Raw genomic sequence first — 22,924 nt, forward strand, 5'->3', positions numbered from 1 at the left:
AGTTTTTTTAAAAAAACATTGCAATGGAGATTTCATCTGCGAAAAACTACGAGGCCTTTATTATTGTTATGTGTACACACTCTTGTTATGTGTTGTATGTCGGTATGTCTGTATGTGTGTATGTCCATATATCCTGCAGTGATATGACAATTAACAAATGTGGAGCGCTCATAAAAAAATTAAAAATGGATCCAAATATCTTTGATTCACGTGATTCAAATGGCTCAATTTAAATTGGGTAAACAGATGAAAGTAAAGAGGTCTTAAATTAAGCTTATAAGTTTTTCTAGGTGTTCAAAAAAGAGGCCCTAATAAAATGTTAACTCTGCTTAAATTTAAAAGTTTACAAGTAATGTTTCAAAATGTGAACAAAAGGAGGATAGTAGATAGAAGAAGAAACTAAAAGGTTCTAGGTATGGAACTGATGGAGAGAAAAAAAAATTGTGTTTCTGGATAAGAGAGTCTATGTGATTAAGTAATTAAGAGGGTTTAAGTAAGTGATAAAAAAGGTCTGTGCAAGTTGGTTATAAGTAAGTTTTTAAATAAGTTACACAACTATGGTTAAACAACTGTTGTTTTTCAATACTTTTCTTGTGCTCTCTTGCTCTGCATAATGAAGTTCCTTCAAATCCGATTACTTCCAACCAGCTTCTGCTTAGGCACTACCCTCAACATCTTCAAGAGAACAATTCACTCAGTGCTGAAGCTCACTACCAGGCACGATGGAATGCAACGGACATGGGACAGCGGGAAACAACAAGTTCAGAGAACCTCTTAATCTGCCATCCTGGATTCATGAGTCTTTATGTCCTATTAAGCTTCCTCATGGCCCTTGGTCTCTTTTCTGTCAGCCCCCCAACATGGAACTTCTGCCAGGAATTGATCTTTGCTCTAATTTTTATCTTCATCCTGTTTTTGTTTGCTCTGATCTTCTTCAGGTGTTGGTGATGATATCTGGAAAAACCTGCCAATAGACGGGTAGCCTGCCATTTATCTAAGCCCTGCTATCTCCCCCTTAGTCATTTCTTTAAAAGCTAAACTTGGTTAATATAAAAACATCAATGTAATTATGGTGTTATTAATGTGTTCATATCTTTCAGGTATACAAGTCTGTAAGGTAGAAGCTTCAAAAGAACATTATATCAAGCTGGTGTTCTAAAGTTGTATGGTAATTTTAGGCTTAAAAAAACATGTTGGAAATTTATTTATCATTTGTGTTCTATAACTGGACTTGTTATCAGTAAGATATGTAAAGTTCTATGTTGCTTTCTACACTGAGATACAATTTAAATGTATTTTTAAGTCAATAAGAGCCTAATCTGGGTGAAAGTTTTATTGTAAAACACAGAAATACTTTGCTACTTTCCAACAAGAGGTTAGAAGCTTCCAGCCTTCCTTTAATTCATGTTTTAGATGTGATATTATGTTGTGTTAGCTAATATTCATGTGAACTTGAGCAATAATTTATATAGACTTTGTAAAATGATGTCTAAAAAGCAAAGATCAGTGCTGGCTCGGATCCCCCCTGGCCCCCGGGGCTTGGTGCCGGCCCTGGTTTCTTGTTGTGCACGTCAAAGAGGCCAGCTCCCAAGGCCTTGAAAGATTTGTGGTGTCTGTTTTCATATTCAGCCTATAATGGTCATGTGGGAACGTCCTGACCTGCTTGGGTCTGATAAGGTTCCTGGTTGAAGGCTTAGTATGAGTCGACAAGGACCACCTGCCCCCCTCCGTCCTTGCTTCTGCCTACCAGTAACTTTCCATTCTGTCTGAAAGAAATATATAAGTATGAGCTGAGATAATAAAGTCAGACTCTCCCTGGATGAAGGACCTCGGACTCCTGTGTTTTTGTTAATCCCGACGTCTCCCGCCGGACTCGGTCCCATTCGCCGGACGCGGCATTTGGAGGTCCACACCGAGACCGGAAAGCGGAGGTAAGCGGACGGGACTACGGGACTCACCTTCCATAAGAGAAGGGGGAGAATTGGAGACCTTCCATAAGAGAAGGGGAAAAGAGACCTTCCATAAGAGAAGGGGAAAAGAAGTGCGCACCATGGGTAATTCAGCAGCTAAAGTTCGTCTGGCCAACGAACTCAGAGAGCTGTTGAACACACAAGGAACAGGAACAAAAACAAAAATTGCAACAGAATTCGTTGAAGTTATTGCCCAGGCATGTCCTTGGTTTCTGACAGGGGGATTTCTTAATAACAGTGATTGGGATCAAGTCAGATGTGATTTACAAAGATTGTTGAGGGATCAAGGTCCGGAAAGTATTCAAATCGCCACTTTCTCTTTATGGAGACTGGTTAAGGATGCTTTTTTAACTGATAAAGTGAAGATTAAGGAGCAGCTTGCTGAATGCGAACAGGCCCTTAATCAGGTCCAGGAAGAGCAAATGGCAAAGTCCTTATCCCTTTCCCATTATTCTTTCACATCTCCTTCTTCATTCTTAGATCCACCCTAGCTGCTCTCAACCCTGCCTTCTCATCTTCCCCCTCCCTAATAGGCCCACAGAAAAGTCTTAACTGACCTTCTCCAAAATATTCACCATGGCTTATTTTAGGATTTTCAGCAAAAGAATCTCTACAAAAAAGTTCAATGTGGATAAATTTCCTATTTTCTTATTACCCTGTTTTATTTGGCTACTATCTAAAAAAATTAGCACTCCAGGCGCTAGACACTCCCTTACTAGTTTTTCACAAAAATATGTAAACAAGGCCTCTGGCCTTGAGCTGGGCTTCACAGTGCTGAGTACATTTCTAAGATAAGGGAGTTACTAACTGGGCTCCATGGTAACAGCTGGCAGGAGGAGAAACTAGAAAGGGAGATAGAGGAACTGGAGGGTCAAATGAAGAAGCCAAGATTTAAAGCACCTATGGCCCCAATCCCTGTTGCGCTCCCTCCTTACAACCCCAATTGAGACAAGGACAACCCCAGAAGGCGGGGGGGGCAAAGGTATTCAGTGGCAGCCTAAGACGGCCCAAACTTTTCCAGTAATTGAAAACCTGAATGCCTATGGACAGCCGGCCAGAGTGTATGTTTCTTTAGCCTTTAAGGATATTAAACAACTAAAGGAGGCAATTACTAATTACAGACCCCATGCCCCCTTCACATTGACTCTCTTCAAGTCTTTCTCTGCCAATCAGCTGACACCTAGTGACTGGCAACATCTTTGTAGGGCTGTATTGTTCGGAGGGGATTTTTTTTGTTGTGGGAAAGTGAAAATCAAGAGAGGTGTCACGAGCTAGCCCGAGTCAATCAGGACGCCGGCTTCCCACGGCGTAACTTTGAAATGTTAACAGGCTCGGGACAATATGCTATCATAAATCAACAAATTAATTATGATCCTGGGGTCTATGCTCAGATAGCTACAGCAGCCGTTCAGGCTTGGAAGGCTCTACCTATTTCAAATGCTGAAACAAAAATTTCAAAAATTGTTCAAAGACCCTCTGAGCCTTATTCTGACTTCATAGCCCGATTGATGCAGATAGAAAGAAATGAAATTGTCCCGAGGGGGATAGGCGGGGTCGGGAAGGCATGCCTGGCCCCTGTCCCCAATGTGGCAAGGGGAATCATTGGAGCAGCGAGTGTCCTTCCAAGTTTGTTGCTCAGGGACGCCCATTGCAGCCGGGAAACGGGAACAGGGGCCCACCCCGGGCCCCAAAAGCCAGAGTGTACGGGGCGATACAGAGACAAAACAAGCTGCTACCGCAGTAAGATCTTGGCCAGGCAGGGAAAAATGCAGACAAAATCAAACAAAATGCAATCGGCTAAGAAAACTTGGGGAACTTTTGCCCTGAAAATGGGCAGCGAACTCCATGCTGTTTACATCACCATGGTAACCATGGGCTGCCTGGCCGGAAGAGCGGCTTCCTGGTCCCACCTCCCACACTTTTGCGGCTACCGATTGGTTCTTCCACAGTCACTCAGACAGGACTTCTAGTCCCACCTTCCAGCCACTAACCTGTACTGCTGTGTTTCAGATTTCTACCGGAGCTGCTCAGAGCCTGTATTTTTAAAAGATGCCTACCTGTAAATGCTAACGAAAGATATCTTTTTCAGACAAAATTTAATTCTACAAGTTTCTATGTTACAGTCCTAAATTTAAGCTAGTTCTAAGTTAAATAACCTGACTTTTTCTTTATAGTTGTGTTACTAAATAATGTTCTATTGATGAGAGATATCAAATATGCTTCTTTATATTTTACTTTTAATTTTGGAAGTTATGAGGATGCATTTGCTTGCCACAGGAACAAGCCGGCAAAGTTCCTGTGATGACCAAAAAATCCTTATTCTAATTGCTAACTATAAAAATAAAAATGTATACTCAAGGATCTTATTTCAGTACATCAAGTGACGTCACATAGAAGAGTGCACTCCTAATTAAAAATAAATTAAAATGGATCCAAATATTTTAAGACCACGTGGTTACATAAAGTTAATACAATTATAAGTTAAGTTCTTATTCTTAAATATATATTTTTTAGATATTTAAATAACCTATATTTGTTAATCTATAAATTAATTAGCACATGCCTAATTGATTAGTTAATATATATCTGCCTAATTGTTTTTCTTCAACAGGAAACTCATAATTTATGTTTTATATTTACATTTATCAGATACTCTGCCTTTCCAGTTACAGATATTTGAGATAAATGTGTTTACTATAAATTTGCTTTTAAGTGAAAATACAATCAAGTAGTTTCTAATTCTCAAAGTTACTGTTTAAACTCATAAGATGATAAATTATTATAATTATTTCTACAGAATATCTAAGGGTTTTAACTATATTTTCATTGATATTTCTTATCAAAGTATAATAATTTGTTTATAGATTCTAAGGTTTTCAGAAATTGTTCCAAAGTATATTTTCTTTTTAAAAGAAAAAGATGCTTCAACAAAGAAAAAGCACACATGGATCCTAAAAAGAAGAAAGAAATCATCTTTGGGTAAAACAAGGTCTTTATATTCATTCTCCTAAGTTTAAAAAAAAAAAAAAATGGGGGATTTTTATATTGGTATCTAAACAGATGATGTAAAAAGTTAGAACAATTAAAAAAGAGATTTATATATACTAAACTGACTATAATTAATTTAAGGGTATTTCAGGTTATTTTCCTAATTTAACTATACTAATGTGAGCAAAAATTTTGTCCATATTTTGACATGATAAACACCTATTAAAATGTAAGTTTATTTCTTTAAAGAAAGATCCTTATTGCCTAATAATTCTTACTGTTTAAGATAAAGATTAAGTTTGGTAAATAAATTCACATTGTTGATTAAACATTAAGTATATTGAACTACTAACTTAAACCCCTGTATGACCTTTTGAGAGGAGGCCCCTCACCCACCTCCCTGCGAAAACCTACTCCAGAAGCCTTGAAGGCACTTAGATTGACAGAGACAGCCTTACAAGAGATACAGGTAACGCAGGTGGACTACTCCCAGTCCTTGTTATTCATTGTTCTGTCGTCAAAACTCACCCCGACTGGAGTCTTTTGGCAAACAGGTCCCATCTATTGGGTCCATTTACCCGCTTCTAACTCTCGGGTAATAACTCCCTTTTATGAACTAGTGATAAATCTGATCTGGAAAGCCAAATATTTGGGTGATGCACTGTTTGGAAAAACTTTTGACATTCTCATTCAACCTTATACCCAGGATATAATTTTAAAATTACAACAAAAACATGATCTTTGGTGTCTCTTCCTTTGTAATTTCAAAGGTCAAATTGATAATCACTCCCCGACATAAACTTCTAAAAGACCTTAAAAAATGTCCTATTATTTTTCCTAAAATTATTAAAGGGGAACCTATCCCGGGAGCTCAGACTGTTTATACAGACGGAGCAAAAGGGGGGTTTGCTGTTGTTTTTGATGGATCTCAAGTAATTCGACACCCTGTTCCTAAACTGTCTGCCCAAAGATCAGAAGTTGAGGCTCTAATTATAGCCCTTAAACTATACAATTCCATCCCACTTAATGTGTATACTGATAGTCTCTATGTTGCTAATTTAGCCTCAGTTATTGAAACAGCCCCTTATATTGGCAGGCAATCTACTATCATGGAACAATTACAAACGGTTCAGCTCCTTGTTTGGGCTAGACGAGATCCTTTATTCATTGGACATATCCGAGGACACTCAGAGCTCCCTGGGCCTCTGGCGGAGGGTAATGCTAAAGCAGATGCCGCCACTCATAATATGGGCCTAGTATACACCATAACCAAGTATGATGAGGCCTCACAACTCCATGCTAAATTCCATCTAAATGCACAATCTTTACGCTTCCGCACAGGATGCTCGCGTGATCAAGCTTTACAAATTGTTTCCCTATGCCCAGTATGTGCTCCATTTCTTCATTTTCCCAGTTTGGGTGTTAACCCTAGAGGCTTACACCCCAATGATATCTGGCAAACTGATGTTACCCACTTCCCTAGTTTTGGTAAGCTGTCTTTTGTACATGTTTCTATTGATACATACTTTGGCTATATCTTTGTTACATTACACACTGGGGAAAAGGCCAAAGATGTTATTGGACATCTCTTAAAAGCTTTCTCTTGCATGGACAGTCCACGTTGTCTCAAAACAGACAATGGACCCACATATATAAGCCAAACAGTTCAACGGTTCTGCACCCAATGGGAGATTGAACACAAAACAGGTATTCCTTATAACCCCCAGGGACAAGCAATTGTGGAACGAGCCCATCAACATTTAAAAATTTATCTACAAAAAATAAAGGAGGGGAAAATATATGGATGCTGCCAGGGACCTAAGGCCTATTATTGTGCCTCGTGGGGATGTGAAACCTTTAGTAATGGGTATTGTCTTAAGAATTCACCCAGGAATGACTATGCCCACTTCTGGCAAACAATAGAGGGAGAATCAAATATTACTATTCAGTTTACTTCCAATGGAAAACAACAACCAGATTGGACTCAAGGATATCTCTGGGGGCTGCGTATTTACACCCCCGGACAGTACAATCCTGGCCTGCTTTTTTGGCTCAAATTGACCATAGAACAGCCTACTGGAAGTCTAATAGGACCTAATCAGGTGCTCGGAGACCAAAAGGCCCCATCTGGACCCAAGCAGCCCACAGCCCCAACAGTAAAACCTTCCCCCAGCGGTCACAATAACTATGGGCTATCAAACCTTTGATTATACCCCTGAGCCCATACACCCTGGAACTGGAGATCGTCTTCTTAATTTGGTCCGAGGAGCTTTTTTCGCTCTCAATGCCACTAATCCTAACAGGACCCAAGATTGCTGGCTATGCTTGACCTCCAGGCCGCCCTATTATGAAGGGGTAGCAATACTGTCTAAATTATCCTCTAATACCACTGCAGATCCCAAATGTTATTCTCTGCCCAGCTATAAGTTAACTATCACGGAGGTCATGGGACAAGAGGTTTGCTTGGGAAAGGTGCCATCTCTGCAACATCACTCGACTAATAAATCAATCCCAATCTGATTATTTGTGGGGTCCCAAAGGGTCCTAATTTGCTTGCATTACTGGGTTAACTCCCTGTGTTTCCATGGCAGTCCTAAATACAACTACTGATTTCTGTGTGCTGATACAATTATGGCCGAGGATATCTTATCATGGATCAGACTATGTCCTGGGACACCTTGAGGGACATACTCGGCTCCCCAGAGAACCAATAACTATGACTATTGCCCTCCTATTGGGCATAGGCGGAATAGCAACTGGAATAGGAACCGGGACAGCCGCCTATGTCCAGGGAGGTCAATTACTAAATTTACAAATGGCTATGAATGAGGATTTAACAGCCATGGCCAAGTCAATTACCGCCTTGGAAAAGTCCCTCACCTCCCTCTCAGAAGTTGTGTTACAAAATAGGAGGGGACTAGATTTATTGTTCCTAAGGGAAGGAGGACTATGTGTAGCTTTAAAGGAACAGTGTTGCCTTTATTTAGATCATACCGGGGTAGTCCGTGAAACTATGGAAAAGGTCAAGGAAAGATTGGCTAAAAGACAAAAAGAGTTTGAAGCACAACAAGGATGGTTTGAACAATGGTTTAAAAATACCCCATGGTTAACTCCTTTGATATCCACTGTAATGGGACCGCTTTTCGGTCTCCTCCTTATAGCTGCTGTAGGCCCCTGCCTAGTTAAGAGAGTGACACAATTTATTAAAGATCAAATTAACATTCTGACTTCTAAGCCAATACAGGTCCATTATCAACGCCTACAAACCAAGGATGATCTTGCTGAAGTTTGTCTCCGACCAATTCGAAGATGATTTTTCTACAATGATCCCTGCTTCATGCCTTTCTCTTTTTGCCCCTTTTTCTTCTTTATTTTTGTTATTCCTCTCCTCTGACTCTATGCCTTGTCGAACCAGAACCAATTAGAGACCCAATAATGACTGGCTGGATCGCTACCACTAAATGCCTTGGTAATAACGAGCTGATCTTGTAGTACCCAGAGACGGGCAACTTTCACGCTTGCACTGCAACCTAAGACAGGGGAATGGGGCCTCCCCAGAGACGGGTAAGCACTGTAAGGGCAGTGAACGACCTAAGACAGGGGCTACTTGATTCCCTTTGACGTGCGACAAACAAAAGAGGGGGAACTGCTGGCTCGGATCCCCCCTGGCCCCCGGGGCTTGGTGCCGGCCCTGGTTTCTTGTTGTGCACGTCAAAGAGGCCAGCTCCCAAGGCCTTGAAAGATTTGTGGTGTCTGTTTTCATATTCAGCCTATAATGGTCATGTGGGAACGTCCTGACCTGCTTGGGTCTGATAAGGTTCCTGGTTGAAGGCTTAGTATGAGTCGACAAGGACCACCTGCCCCCCTCCGTCCTTGCTTCTGCCTACCAGTAACTTTCCATTCTGTCTGAAAGAAATATATAAGTATGAGCTGAGATAATAAAGTCAGACTCTCCCTGGATGAAGGACCTCGGACTCCTGTGTTTTTGTTAATCCCGACGTCTCCCGCCGGACTCGGTCCCATTCGCCGGACGCGGCAGATCAGCTTCAGAACTATAGTATTTAAGACTTATAAAGAGCCCCACCTTACTTGAGATAAGGCTCTATGTCACATCTCACTGCATGTGAAAGTGACTATGAAAGAAGTAGGCCAGATTTCAGTGCATTTAAAGTTGTGCCCAAAAGTTGGTTTTTGTCACGATTGCCAGGATACAAAACAGGGGATGTACTCTGCCAAAATTCTAGGTAGCTATTACATAGACTAAATATGTTTTTACCCTAGTTAGTTTTGTTTTGTAATTTGCTTTTAGATGGACTAAGGATTGCCTGTTAATATTTTAAAGAGGTACTGCTTTAAGAACTCACAACCTGGGTTAATTTAAGATAATGAGTTATAGGGAGTTGCCACCTACAGGATAGAGAGATAGACATTAAAGTTTAGTACCCTTAATATAAGGCTGTTGACTCATTTTGCTAGATGTTTAAGATTAAGTCTTAAAATTAAAAATTTGGCTCTTGCCCTCTGAGTCAGTCTGAATCAGGGAATAGGGAACTGAGCAAAGGGCTCTGCAACTCTAGGCCACATAACTTCCCGAGCAGGGAGATTAATGAGACCAGTGGAGGGCAGAAGGCCAATCAGTGCATTTGCTGTAAAGAGGAGGGTCATCAGAGAAGGGAGACATCCCTGATGCTTCTGAGGGAAGCCGTATGGTCAAGCAAGGCCTGGACCCATCCTAGCGCAAATGACACTAGCAGAACTGAGAAGCTGCTGTGAAGTTCCCGAGGACTTCCCAGAGACTCAGCTGACTGTTAACAATAGGTAGAAACAGAAGTCAGTTTGACTTGCTTCATCTTAAACACTTAGCAAAGACAGTCAAAGCCAGAGCACAGCTGTTCCTGGATATCTTAAATGATAATAATAGTTAAATATAACCTCCAACAATAAGTAGACTGGAGGCTACAAAAGAAATTCTTAGACAGAAATGCCTGATAACTGTCAAAGGGACTGCTAGAATAGTTTTAGTCTAAGGCCTTTGTTTCTAACCAACGCAGGTAGGCTTGATGTTTGCTAGTATGGTTATCCAGCCCTGAGTAGCAGGATTAAAGATTTCTCTATTAGACACAGAGGTCATACTAACAAAGGATTTTGAAGGATCAGATGGCATTAGATTATTAGACTATATCTTAAGGGAAAAGACATCTGTAACCCTAAATGTTGTGTTGACATCCCTGACATTTCTGACAATGTGACAAATATCCTTAAAGATTTACATGCTCAGATAGAAGCCATGTCCTCAGCAACTTTGTTGTGAAAACAATATCTTAGCTCCTAGTTCCTGGTACTGCCTGATGGAAAACATTGTTAATCTTTGTCTTGGTCATTATACTCATTGGCATATTTCTATGCTGTGGCATTTATTACTGCATTAATATGGTTCCAGTACTAATGAGTTCTTGTTTCTCTTATAGACCACCTATCACTCGAATGGCCCTCCAGCCTATTACTTCTCAATTGGACTTTTAGCATGGACCACTCGATAGACCCGATATTTTTAAGGGGGACTCCAAACTGCTTGCCCCACGCCGTCCCTTTTCAGCCTGAAGAAGTCAGAAAGATTCTCTTCGTCCCCCTTCCTCATAGCAGTAAGGAGTTCCCAAATTAGAGGGGGGAATGAAGCCAGATTTAAAGTTAGGTAGTCAGTGTAGTTAGATAAATCAGGGTCTAATATCGGGTGAAATCTAAAATGGAGGCCATGCTGAAATCGATTCTAGGAAACGCAGGACAACACATAGTGATCAGACAACAATATGCTCCACTGGCAGAAATAAAAAAATGAGACCTTCCAATAATTATGATTCAGTACTTTTAAGATTAAAAGTAGTCAGAAAAAGGAGTGGGGAATGTAAGGGTAAAATTTCTAAGCTGATTCTAAGCTGCAAAAGTCTGAGTTAAAGTGTAAAAGACTAGGGCATTGTAAAGCTTCTAGATTGCAAGGTCTGGGCTAAAAGGTAAAAGCCTATTGTTACAATTCCTCTGCTATCCCCGGAACCTGTAAGTTGTTAGGACAATGCAGGAGCTGCTCAGTAAATATCTCCATTGATTCCCTGGTTGTTTAATAGCTAAGGGCTCCAGGTAGCATGGCACGTAGGCATCCAGGCCCCAGAACCAATCAGTTTGAATGTGTACCCCACTTTGCAGTGACCAATCACCCCTGCCCAAACTGTTCCCGCCAATGAATGGACTAATCATGTATCAGAATTGTTGTTCAATTTCCCCGCGCCTCATGATGATTTGTTCTGATGTATGTAAAGCCCCCCACCCTCTCCAAAAAGTGTACTTAAGCTCTGCTTGACCTCTGCTCTGGGCTCTGGGCTGCTCTCCCTTCTTGAGTGAGCTCAGAGTCCCAGCGCGCTGGAACGGATCCCCCTAATAAAATCCCCCTTGCAATTGCATGAAGTTTGTCTCGTGTGGTCTCTCCTTCTCCGACGCTTCGCCGGACCCTTACAGTGTAAGGGTAAAATTTCTAAGCTGATTCTAAGCTGCTAAAGTCTGAGTTAAAGTGTAAAAGACTAGGGCATCGTAAAGCTTCTAGATTGCAAGGCCTGGGCTAAAAAGTAAACAATTCCCCTGCTATCCCCGGAACCTGTAATGTCTGTAAAGTTGTTAGGACAATGCGGGAGCTGCTCAGTAAATATCTCCATTGATTCCCTGGTTGTTTAATAGCTAAGGGCTCCAGGTAACATGGCACGTACGCATATAGGCCCCAGGACCAATCAGTTTGAATGTGTGCCCCACTTGGAAGTGACCAATCACCCCTGCACAAACTGTTCCCTCCAATGAATGGACTAATCATGTATCAGAATTGTTGTTCAATTTCCCCGTGCCTCATGATGATTTGTTCTGATGTATGCAAAGCCCACCGCCCTCTCCAAAAAGTGTACTTAAGCTCTGCTTGACCTCTGCTCTGGGCTCCGGGCTGCTCTCCCTTCTTGAGTGAGCACAGAGCCCTAGCGCGCTAGAACGGGACCCTAATAAATCCCCCTTGCCATTGCATGAAGCTAGTCTCGTGGTCTTTTTCTCCGACGCTTCACCGGACCCTTACAATAGAAAGGCTGAACACCTTGCTTCTGGAAATACCAGGGTACCAGCTATGGCCCCCCTCTCCCTCCTGGGGAGAAGTGTATGTTACTCCTTTAAAAATAAACCCTGCTTTGTGTGCTTGCCTGGGCTCGCTTCTCTAATGTTCAAACTTCAGCATGTGAGGGGGCAGAACTCCTCCCCAGTAACCAGCGGTATCAACACCACAGGCCATATGGGCCCCAAGTGGGGTTTCATACGCAGGCTTTATGGGCCGAGCTGAGCAGGGTTATTGTTTCTTTCTGGTTTAACTATCAGTTGAAACCCAGGAAGCTGAGAGCCCTGGGTCAGCAGCTAGGGATATGGTGTTTACCAGGCAGGAGCAGGTGGCTTGTGGCTTTTCTTGAATATGTTGGTGCCTCTGAACCACTGATAAGGAAAGAACACAAGGGAGGTGACCCTTCCTGAGAGGTCAGTTCAGGTCAGCCTGTGCAGTGGGGTGAAGTGTGTCAAGGGGTCACATGACCATGAGTTCACAGACATTTTATGACACACACAGATGCCTGAAGCCACCGATGACACCTAACCTACATACAGTGTGCCCTCTACACACATGCCTGTGACTGATTGCCCTTTCTGTAAAACCTGAGAGTCCTAGACAGCCCTGAAGAGAGGGCGGAGGACATGGTGCCCTGGTCTTCCTGGTGTAGCTTCACTGATCAAAGTTCCTTTCCTGCTTGTCATCATGAACTTTTGTGTTTGGATTTGGGGTAAAGAGATGACCTGATGTGTGGGGTCACCAGAGTCCGATGGCTTCCAACAACTCCCTAATAGTGGAATGTAGAACATGGACATTAAGCACAAGGTGCTTCTTTTATTTCAACCCCGCATTGCTGCCTTAGGGAATTGCCTCCCACACCTCCTTCCCCTCCATCCTGCTGGGGAGAGAACACTGAGCCAAATCACCAACACCAATTGCTTCCTTTCTTAGCTCTATCTCCTTCCTCAAAAGATAAGTAGTCCGGAGGTGATGAGAATTACTAAAATAATTGTCAAACTGTATTTATTTTCACATATCAAGTATGTATGATACATATGATATTTTTAAATATTGTTTCAAAAATTTTGAAACTATCTCCTGCTAAGTTGCCTGAGGTCACACCAGCTGATACTATATATGTATATAGGTATCTTTTTCTTTGAGGTTCTGTTGAATACTCCCTGTGGGGCTCGACCTCTGAGCTAGATCATCAACCCTTTTAATTTATTTTAAGGTAGGCTCTCCCTGTTTGTGAAGCCAGATTGAAATATTGTAGTGTGTGTAGTAGGTAAGTGGGGGTCTAATATCAGGTCCAATAAAAAAATGCAATCTGATCTGATCCTGGGAAACCAAAAAAACACCTGAGAGGTGAAGTGTTCATGTTGTCATGGCCTTGGGCAAGTCCTAAATAAGGGTTAATGAAGTAGCTCCCAGTAAAACAGGGAGATGCTCATCAAACCACCCTAGGCTGTTCCTGCCCAGGTTTCTCCTCCCTGCCCCACCAGTCCACCAGTCTCCCACCCTTTGTCCTTCCCACCCATATCCCCTACCATGTGCACAATAAAGGAAAATAAAGGACAGGAATGTGGGAGGACAAAAGAAGACCTTAGGTTTAAGAGGGAGAAGACCTCCCCCTTCCAGGGATTCTGCCTTTTGGGTCCCCTTCTTCCTGAGGTGGGGGGAGTCTTTTGTGCTTTCTCTTATTAAACCTTCCACTTTCCACTCTCCATCTGCTTCTCTGGTGTTATACTGCAGGATTTGGGAAAGCAAGGACTCCTCTTGGTAAACAGCATTAACATTTGTTGATTTTCACCTGACCTTGTGCTCCTCCTGCCTGAGACTCCTTAAGTAACCAATTTTTGTATTTTTTTAAATTGTTGTTTGTTTCTGTGGTGAGGTTAAAACCCAGGGCATCACCCGTGCTGGGAAAGCAGTCTCCCTCAGCCAGAGCTCAATCCCAGATGTTACTCTTTGTACCAAGTTCAAGCAAAGGCTTCCCACCTGGATTAGTTCCCAGCCCAGGAAAGAAGCTCCACCTGAAAAGGGCTGGGGCCAAGGATCTGCCACTCTAGCCAGTTTTGGTTAGTGATTGGATAACCTTAGCTGTCAGTCACAATGCAGAGGCCTGACTAGGGGCGCCCCATTAGGGATGCTGGGGTGGAAGTGTCCAATCAGATCCGGACCAGAGGGGAAGGGCGGGCTTTGGAAATCTCGCGGGCTTTTTTATTCTGGACCAACTCTGCTCCTCCCTTTCCGGGCCCCAGGAGCTCTGCCAAAAGGCCTCGGTGATTCTGAGCAGCCTGTGCTTCCCTCTGTCTCTGGTGCCTTGAGGTCCTCAAGAGAACACCGGGTCCTCTAGAAAGACAAAAATGGTGAGTATGTGACGAGGGCTGAAGGTACACGGTCAGCACCTGCCTTGGGGCCCCACAAACGGGTGAGCTGCAGAGCCTGGCGGAGTCACCTCTGGAGGTTGCCCTGGGTCTCTGTCTCCTGGTCCTGGCTGTTGGGCTGGATGGTAGAACCTTGAAGTCACCTCCCTGGCGGCTGACCCTAAGCCTCTTCCTCTGGTCCCGCGGGGTGAGCTGGGTGTTGGGTGCCCAAGGTTGGTGCAGAGGGTGCAGCCTAGTCCTCCAAGGCGGGTGGCCCTGCGCTTCTGCTCTCTGGCCTCTAGGATTGGGCTGGGTATCCAGTCCCTGAGGTCAGCTGCGGAGCATGAGGCCCAGTTTCCCCTGGCAGGTGGCCGTGGGACCTGTCCCTTGGCTTCCTTTGTTGAATGGGCGGCTCCTGTCCCCAGCTTCCCCTCCCCTCCCTGCTGGTGGCCCGCCCCCACTCTTCCAAACGAGTAGGAAGCAGGATCCCAAATCCACTTTCCTTCCCCCAGTTTAGTAACTCCGAAAGCTGCTGTAGGTCTTTCAAATTGCAGCTGCCTCCTGTGTTCTAAAATGCCCCATCTTTTCCACTTCCCGTCATGAATATCTGGTCTTCCTCCTGTGTTTCAAATGGACACAGTCTATTACTTTTCACTTTTTCTCTACTGATATATTTCAAACAAATTTTGTTTTTGTATTGCAGTTCAGAACTAGAGAAGATTTATCAGTGAAATCCTCAGGCATACCCCCCCAATTAAAAAAAAAAATGAGATTGTATCCCAGTTGCTTGGGACACTGCCCTCCAACTTCTTCTTCTTCTTCTTTTTTTTTTGAGAGAGAGAGAGAGAGAAATTTTAATATTTATTTATTTTTTTTAGTTTTGGGCAGACACATCTTTATTTGTATGTGGTGCTGAGGATCCAACCCAGGCCGAATGCATGTCAGGAGAGTGCACTACCACTTGAGCCACATCCCCAGCCATTGGAATGACTTTTTTAAAAAAAAAATATTTATTTTTTATTTGTAGTTGGACACAATACCTTTATTTTAGTTATTCATTTTTTTAAAAAAAAAATTTATTTATTTGTTTATTTTTTGGTTTTTGACAGACACAACATCTTTGTTGGTATGTGGTGCTGAGGATCGAACCTGGGCCGCACGCATGCCAGGCGAGCGCGCTACCGCTTGAGCCACATCCCCAGCCCTTAGTTATTCATTTTTATGTGGTGCTGAGGATTGAACCCAGGGTCTTGCACGTGCGAGTCAAGTGCTCTACCACTGAGCCACAACCCCAGCCCCTGGAATGACTTTTGAAGATTTATCATCCAATTTATTTCCAGATGGAAATAGTATTGAAAATCAGTTTCTTTGCTTTTGTCCATAGTTTTGAAATTTGTACGTATGACTCTTTGCTTTATTCTTGCATTATTATAAAAATGGTATTTAGCAATTACTATTATTTCTTATGTATATATTTGTAAAACTTCATGGCTTGGTAGGTTATTTACTTCTTTATTAGTTAGACTTTGTTTTTCAGAGGAATTTTTTGCTTACATAGTTTATTAGTCAGTGTTCTCTAGAGGAACAGCATCAAGAGGAAGTTTGATTATAAAAGGGGACTTATTAGATTGGCCTACTTGACCCAAAGCTGGATGTCCACAGTGGCCATCTGCAGCTGGAAAATTTTCAGAGTAGTTGCTGCAGAGTCCAAAAGGCTGAAGTGTCAGAACAAGAGGAATCAATGGTGCTGCCCTAGTCCAGACCAAAGGTTCTGGAAACTCCCTGGAGAATCACTGGCAGAGTCCACTTTGGGAGAGTGAACAAGTGAGTGTCTGATACCCTCAGGCCACTGCAGAATGGGCACACACAGAATCTCATTAATCATCAGTATCTTTTAATCCAATCAGGGTGACAATTAAATGTGTCATTACTCATAGTATGGAATACCCCTTCTCTCCAGCCGATAGTCTCCACTATTTTCAAAATATTGCATTGGTGTAGGGTGTTTGTTAGTTACTAAACCAGTGTTGAACATTTGACCAAGAGAATGGATGAAGCAACATGTTATGATAAGCCAAAGTTCATCCTTTACCTTAGGGTTCCTCCTGGAATCATGTGAACACCATGCATGTTGAGTATACATTTCTCATGCTGTCAATCTCTCCTGGCCTCCACTATACATTTGGTGGGATATTTTAGGTCTCAGTGACCTTTAAGGATGTGGCTGTGAACTTCACCCAGGAGGAGTTGGCTTTGCTGAATCCTTCCCAGAAGAACCTTTACAGAGATGTGATGCTGGAAGTCCTCAGAAACCTGTCTTCTATAGGTAATAATGATGTTTTTAAATTTAATCAAATAGAGAAGTCATGTTTATTTTGGTCATTTATGTAGAAGGTGAAAAGGGAATCAGTTGGTGAATTATTGCAGCATAAATAACATGTATCATTTGGCAAAGCATTGTTAGCTCCTGATTATTCATAAAGATTGTTCTGTTCTCTCATTTTAGGAAACAATTGGCAGGACAAGACCACTGAAGTTCATACTGAAAACTCTGGGAGCAATGTAAGGTAACTGTCCTCACAAGAGGAGTCCATGAGGGGGTTTGAGAACTGTCATGTAATATTTAAAGCAAACCAACGAAAGAAGTATGCATAAATTGAGAAGTATTTATTCTTATAGTGGTTTTTACCTGAAATATATACTTACCTGTAACAGATATTCTGTCTTTTCAAAGTATTTGACATGCAAAAAGTATATGAAATTGCATATGTGAATATCACTATTTGGATAATAGCCATAGAGAAGCTATGTTGAAAAGGATTGTTTGCTTTAAATCTCCTTATTTTTGGGCAAGTTGAACAAGTCAGAAAACCTAGCCTTTACCTGATGTTGGTAGTAATGTAAAGATCTATCAATACATAGAAAATTGTGAATGAATCAAGCATTGATTATGTGCTGGTCACTTCTTCTTTAAAGAACTCTTATGGTAAACTCAAAAGCACAAAATACTGTGGGAAAACCTTCAAATCGATTCCAATTCTTAATTGAACAAAGAAAAATTTTAATAGAGTAAATCCATGTCACTTGATTATGTGTGCAAAAGACTTCATATGACCTTCATTCCTTCATAGGCAGATCACATCATACTCTGGATGCAAATACTACAAGCATGAGGAATGTGAAGAGAAGCCATGTGAATTTAAACAATATAAGAAATCTCTGGTTTCTCCCCAAAATGTTCACACACAAATGTTAATACAAACTGGAGATGGACCTTTTAAATGTACAGTACGTGGGAAAGTCATCCATCATTCCAGTGACATTCAAAGGCATGATGATACTCATACTGGGTGCCAACCCTATGAATATCAGCAATGTGGTGAAGCCTCGTCTTCTCCCACGGGTGTTCCAAGACACATGAGAACACACAGTGAACGTAAACGTTTTCAATGTGGGGTATGTGGGAAAGCCTTTTGTTTCTCCTCTGTATTAAGAAGACATGAAAGAACTCATGCTGGAGAGAAAGTGTATGAATGTAAACGAGGTGGTCAGACCTGTATTTCATACACAAGTCTTCAAAGGCACAGGATCACACACATGGGGAATGAAGGTTTCAAATGTAAGGTATGTGGGAAAGACTTTGCTTTTCCCAGTTTACTTCAAATACATCAGAGAATGCATACTGGAGAGAAGCCCTATGAATGTAAGCAGTGTGGAAAAGCCTTCACTCAGTCCTCTGGCCTTCACTCACATGAAAAAATTCATACTGGAGAGAAACCCTATGAATGTAAGCAGTGTGGCAAAGCCTTTGCTACATCTCATCAGCTTCATATACATGGAAGAATACATACCAGAGAAAAGCCCTATAAATGTCAACAGTGTGGAAAAGCCTTTACTAATGCCTCCTGCCTTCAGAAACATGAACGAACTCATACTGGAGAGAAGCCCTATGAATGTAAGCAGTGTGGCAAAGCCTTCACTCAGTCTTCTAACCTTCACTCACATGAAAAAACTCATACTGGAGAGAAGCCCTATGCATGTAAGCAGTGTGGCAAAGCCTTTTCTACATCCAATTCTCTTCAGATTCATGGAAGAATGCATACTGGAGAGAAGCCCTATGAATGTAAGCAGTGTGGCAAAGCCTTTGCTACATTCAGTTACCTCCAGTCACATGAAAAAACTCATACTGGGGAGAAGCCCTATAAATGTGAGCAGTGTGGAAAAGCCTTTTCTACATCTAGTAACCTTCATATTCATGGAAGAACACATACTAGAGAGAAATGCTCTGAGTGCCAGCAATGTGGAAAAGTCTTTACTACTCCCTCTTGGCTTCAGATACATGAACGAACTCATACTGGAGAGAAGCCATATGAATGTGAGCAGTGTGGGAAAGCCTTCACTCAGTCCTCTAACCTTCACTCACATGAAAAAACTCATACTGGAGCGAAGCCCTATGATTGTAAGCAGTGTGGCAAAGCCTTTGCTACGTCCAGCTACCTTCAGATTCATGGAAGAATGCACACTGGAGAGAAGCCCTATGCATGTAAGCAGTGTGGTAAAGCCTTTGCTTCATCCAGTCACCTTCACACACATGAAAAAACTCATAGTGGACAGAAGCCTTATGCATGTAAGCAGTGTGGCAAAGCCTTTTCTACATCCAGTTCTCTTCAGATTCATGGAAGAATGCACACTGGAGAGAAGCCCTATGAATGTAAGCAGTGTGGCAAAGCCTTTGCTACATCCCCTACGCTTCACAGACATGAAAGAATACATACCAGAGAAAAGCGCTATGAATAACAACAATGTGGAAAAGCTTTTGCCACATCCTGTCTGCTTCACACACGTGAAAGAACAGATACTGCAGAGAAATAGTATGCATGAAAACAATTGGTAAACTTTTCTGTTATTACGTTTCACTCATATACATGTAGGAAGTTACTGGAGAAAAATCCTTTGAATGTAAAACCTGGTAAATCAATATTTCATGTCATCCTCAAAGACAAGGAAGGACTCACACTGCTGAAAATGTGTGTGTGTGTGTGTGAGAGAGAGAGAGAGAGAGAGAGGGAGACAGACACTGGGGATTTAGTCTGGTTGTGCTCTACCACTTAGCTACATTCCAGTTACTTTTTATTTTGAGATAGGGACTTGCTGCATTTCTTAGGGTCTTCCTAGGGTGCTGAGGCTAGCCTCCAACATTGATCCTTCAGAATCAGCCTCTCAAGTCTCAGGAATTAAAGGCATACACCACCACTTCCAACTGAGTAACTCTTTAAATGTATAAAATTATCACAAATCATTCCATTTTCCCTGTTGCCTTCAAAGCCATTTCATTCACATTGAAAAACAAACCCTCTGAATGTAAGCAGTGTGGCAACACCTTTGCTACATCCCATCAGCTTCATAAACATGCAAGAATACATACCAGAGAAAAGCCCTGGAATACTATGAGAATACATAGCAGAGAAAAGCTACATCCTGTCAGCTTCCCCTCCAGCCCTATTTTCTTCTCATATATGAAAACACAGAGAGAAGCCCTGTGAGTGTGAGAAATGTGGGAAATCTAGTTTTCTCAGTCTTTTACTAAGGCGTCAGAAGATTCTTTTTGAATAAAAAGAATAAATCCTATGCAAAAAAGAAATATAAGTTGTTGAGCTGTTCTAGTTTTGTTCCATTGTATGAAAGGACTCATACTGTAAAAAATGCTGAGGGTAAGCCATGTGGGGCAGTATTCAGCTTTCAGAGTTTTCTTCAAAGACAAAGAATTCACATCTGGGAAGATCCTTTTTCTGTCTTTCAAAATTGTAGTAAGACTTTCAACTTTCCACATCCCATAGAACAGCATTTAAGAAACCACACTGGAGAAAAGCCCTGTATATAGAAATGTGGTAGGACCTTTGCTTGTTTCAGATCCATTTGAACTTGTTCAGACTTGAGGATATTTTTATTTTATTTCATTTTATGTATTCATTTTGAGAAAAAAACTGTAGGTGTGTGAAAAGGTTTGTGCCTTCATTTCATTGTTTATCTATTCAGAGGCAACAAAAATGCACCCTGGGTTGGAGAGGAGCATTGCATCAGCATGAAGATTTGAAAGCAACATGTTTTTCTCGGTTAAATCTCTCTTATTGGTAGATTCCATTTTCCTGTATTTTAAGTCTTTTGTGTCTAATGTTTCATTACATATTCTGTATGTTAGTTTAGGCCTCTCCACTCCAGCCTTTGGTAAAGATTGGTGAAATGTCTCTTCTGAATTTCTTTCCTCTCTTTCTTTGTCACATTTCACCCAGGAGTGCTCCACCACTGAGTTTCTCCACAGTCTTTTTAATAGTCATTTTTTGAGATGGGGTGAGGCTGGTCGCTGCTACCGTAGGGATGTGTCTGTGTATCCTGCAGCTGGCCTCTTTCTTGTCCTTGATTACTTATCAATCTCTTGATGACTCTGGGACCCCACTCTTGTCACTTGTGCTTGTTCTAAGTCTCATGTGTTGCATTGTATGTACACACATTAAAGAGCATTGAAAAATAATGTCCTTTGTGTGTATTATTTGGAGAGGCACTTTCTCAAAATATATTTTGTTCTATATTTGAGTTGCTTTCTCTTTTCCTAGTTCTGGGGACCCAATCCTGCCTTGTGCATGCTAGGTTGGCATTCTAGCACTGAGCACTCCCTTATCTCAGGCAATGAGTTTGCTGGTGCTGTGTGTGTGGACCCCACTGATGACCGCATCAGCAGATGCAGCTCTGCAGGTGTTTCCTCCACAATTGCAGATGGTCTCTTCCTTCTTAAAGGTCTTTTGTACCAGTGAATTTTTTTAAAAAAAAACTGTATCCAAGTTAGCTTTTCTCCCCAAGAATAATATCTAGGTGGAAAATTCCAGGAAACCCTGGCTTTTTTTCTCTCTGTGTTAGAGTTCCTCAGTAGCCCTGGGAATATTGTGTGATTTTGTTTTATACACACCACATGACCAAAGGTTTGGTAAGGAGCATCGCAGACTGATGTCCTAATATAGTGGCTCTCCCTTCCCCACCAAATAATCTTAAATTAGCTTCTTGAGAGACCTTCACCATAATCTTCTTTCAACAGAATGTCAGGGAAAGATTTTGCCAAGATCTCAATGTGGGTTATAACACAGACCTCTGTTTTTGTGTTAAAGCTTAGAAGACCGCTGACCAATCTTACAATTTGTACACAAAGCACTTTCTGTGAACTAAACAAAACAACACCTTTATGTATACCCTTACACAAAATATAAACCTCCATCCCTGTCACACTAGGTGTCCACAAAAATCAATGAAATTCCAACTAATGATCTAAAAAATTTTAGGTGATACCCTTTAGAACCCTGCATCTAATAATCTGCTCCTGGAATATTCCTTGGGTGTCTAGCCTCATGTGCCCTACATCAGTAATGGAGCTCCAGCCTCCAACCAGGTGACATTGTGCAGTACATGATGTGGAGAGGGCTATTTCTGCTTAGGCTAAAGAATTCAGTGACCTGTCCTAAAGATTGAAAGCATCCTGAGCAAAACCCCACCCGCAACGTATTCAGGAATCATGGATTTTGTATGATCATTGCTAAGAGTTTCTTACATACTTGTGTTCAAATTTTTAAGGTAGCCAACATGCCAAAGATGGGGTGATTGTCACTGCTCTCTCTCTTGCCAGCCTTTTGCTGTGTCTCAGTGTTCATTTGGAAAGGAAGGCCAAAAGAGTGTACTGTGGCACTTCTGGGGTCTAATATCAGGCCCAATAAAAAAATGCAATCTGATCTGATCCTGGGAAACCAGAAAAACACCTGAGAAATGAACTCTTCCTGTTGTCATAGCCTTGGGCAAGTCCTAAATAAGGGTTAATGAAGTAGCTCCTAGTGAAATAGGAAGATGCTCATCACACCACCCTAGGCTGTTCCTGCCCAGGTTTTTGCTTCTCACCCCATAAGTCCACCCAATTCCCTCCCTTTGGCTTTCCATCCTGATGCCCAATCAACTGCACAATAAAGGAAAATAAAGGACAGGAATGTGGGAGGACAAAAGAAGACCTTAGGTTTAAGAGGGAGAAGACCTCCCCCCTTCCCGGGATTCTGACTTTTGGGTCCCCTTCTTCCTGGGGTGGGGGGAGTCTTTTGTGCTTTCTCTTATTAAACCTTCCACTTTCCACTCTCCACCTGCTTCTCTGGTGTTATACTGCAGGATTCGGGAATAAGGACTCCTCATGGTAAACAGCATTATCATTTGTTGATTTTCACCTGATTTTGGGCTCCTCAGGCCTTAGAGTCCTTAAGTAACTATATATATATATATATATATATATATATATATATATATATTTTATTGGTTGTTCAAAACATTACAAAGCGAGCTGGGCATGTGGCTCAAGCGGTAGTGCGCTCGCCTGGCATGCGTGTGGCCCGGGTTCGATCCTCAGCACCACATACCAACAAAGATGTTGTGTCTGCCGAAAACTAAAAAAATAAATA

General features: G+C 41.9%; 1 protein-coding gene across 9 annotated transcripts in view; it reads left to right on the forward strand.

Annotated features, from left to right (window-relative positions):
* LOC308639067 (zinc finger protein 124-like) overlaps window positions 1-22,924 on the forward strand; it is a 216,794-nt gene that overhangs the window by 84,289 nt on the left and 109,581 nt on the right. For 2 of the 9 annotated variants that reach the window (XR_014019969.1, XM_081277049.1), the window contains exon 1: window positions 16,651-16,770. The exons of the other annotated variants lie outside the window; for them this stretch is intronic. The gene's annotated coding sequence lies outside the window, so the exon portion shown is untranslated. Of the gene's footprint in view, window positions 1-16,650; window positions 16,771-22,924 lie in introns of those variants that run through there. 9 annotated transcript variants of the gene reach the window in all.

The sequence above is a fragment of the Spermophilus citellus genome, assembly GCF_964194105.1.
Source record: "Spermophilus citellus genome assembly, chromosome: X".
NCBI lineage: Eukaryota > Metazoa > Chordata > Mammalia > Rodentia > Sciuridae > Spermophilus > Spermophilus citellus.